Here is a 1,716-nt window from a genome sequence, read left to right as displayed (position 1 = left end):
ACTGTATGCATGTATTCCTGCATGCATTTCAAAATGTTGGCCAAGTATGTACTTAAAAAAAAGAAACAGAGCCGTATTGACACTAAAAAGAAGTTTACAGCAGAAAGCACCATTTTAAGAACACACAGCAGACCTACAATGAAATTGTAATTGGGTCAACATTGTGGAAATATTTTCAATATGTTCAACTAAGTCTAAATTTGGAGCTTCTTTAAGTTAACATGAAGTACAGGTCACAGCTCATCATGCCACCACCAATATACTGTTTTCAGTCAAACAGCCAAGAACCCATTTGCCTAGATGTGGACAGTGTAGAGGTTGATTTTTTTATTTCATTAGTACTCTGGCTTAAAACCAGGTTCCACCGAGACTTGAACTCGGATGACTGGATTCAAAGTCCAGAGTGCTTACAATTACACCATGGAACCACTGCTCTGAAAGGCGACATTGGTTTGCCAGGCAGCTTCTTCCATAATATTAACACTTATGCTATTGAAGGCACACAACAATTACTGGCTAACTAAAGTAATTTAGTAAGCTAAGCACTCACACAGGATGTGGAACAAGAAAAGTCAAGAATAGGTTTTAAAACTCTTGCCACAAACAATAAATACAGCAGTAGATAGGTCTACTGTGTACACATGGTAACTTTACATGGGTTGATAATGCAGATGCCCACAAAAGGTGCGGCTGTACTTGCAATTCAGTATCTTTGCGCAAATTAATGTCCACTTTAATGTAGAGAATAGCTGAGTTCAAGCTTCCCAATAACATATATCTGAAATTAGTTCTAGAGGGAAACAATTCATGTAAGAAGTGGGATTTGAACAATAAAAAAATAATACACAATAAAAAAATCAACCTCTACACTGTCCACATCTAGGCTAACAGGTAAAACGGGTTCTTGGATGTTTGACTGAAAACAGTATGTTGGTGGTGGCATGTTGAGCTGTGACCTGTACTTATGTTAACTGAAAGGAGCTCCAAATTTAGACTTAGTTGAACATATTGAAAATATTTCCACACTCTTGACCCAAATGTCAGTCTATTTCCCATCTAGTAGGCACATGTCTGGACACAGGTGGACATTTTGGACAGAAACAATGGTGGATCTTGATTCCCACCACAGGATTTAGCCTGCATTGCACATTAGGGTGCACACTCGGTAAGATGCCTTCACATCCCGCGCAATGTATTGCCATTGTCAAGCACATTTCCACACTGGTGACTTTCTTCCGTGTCCCCCTAAACCCATATATTTGGGCTGACAATAGGGAAACCTTCCTTTGATAACTATGAACTGGATGACTGAGAACCTACTATATCATGACATAGTTGACTTACCATATTATTAATTCTGTGAGAGATCCTACTACACTTTGGAATATTCACTCAGGATGGCTGAGCGGTCCGAGTTGTTGCGTTCTGGTCGCAGTCTCCACTGGAGGTGTAGGTTTGATATTGGGGATATTGTTTTTGTTTTGATGTTTGCTGTGGTGGTGTAGCTTTTTGGGGGGGGGGTGATAAGATAATTCGCTTGCAAGGGTTACACAATCATCAGCACACATTTGCACACCAACTTTCAACAGTACATTCCCTTACCTACTTCACATGTGCTCCTTTGGTTGCTTGGGCATACTTATCAAATATGGCTGCCAGAAAGGGATGGGGACAAAGATGGTGCATCCTGTTTAATTAGTTACACAGTTAAGCAGT

At 39.9% G+C, this 1,716-nt stretch overlaps 1 non-coding gene across 1 annotated transcript; it reads right to left on the bottom strand.

Moving 5' to 3' along the window:
- Positions 1 to 356: 356 nt before the first annotated feature.
- On the bottom strand, positions 357 to 428 carry trnaq-uug. The gene has a single exon. It is a non-coding gene; the product is annotated as a tRNA-Gln (tRNA).
- Positions 429 to 1,716: the final 1,288 nt, after the last annotated feature.

Source organism: Etheostoma cragini, unplaced genomic scaffold (assembly GCF_013103735.1).
Source record: "Etheostoma cragini isolate CJK2018 unplaced genomic scaffold, CSU_Ecrag_1.0 ScbMSFa_2186, whole genome shotgun sequence".
NCBI classification, from domain to species: Eukaryota; Metazoa; Chordata; class Actinopteri; order Perciformes; family Percidae; genus Etheostoma; species Etheostoma cragini.
This window is presented reverse-complemented; position numbering and strand designations above follow the sequence as displayed.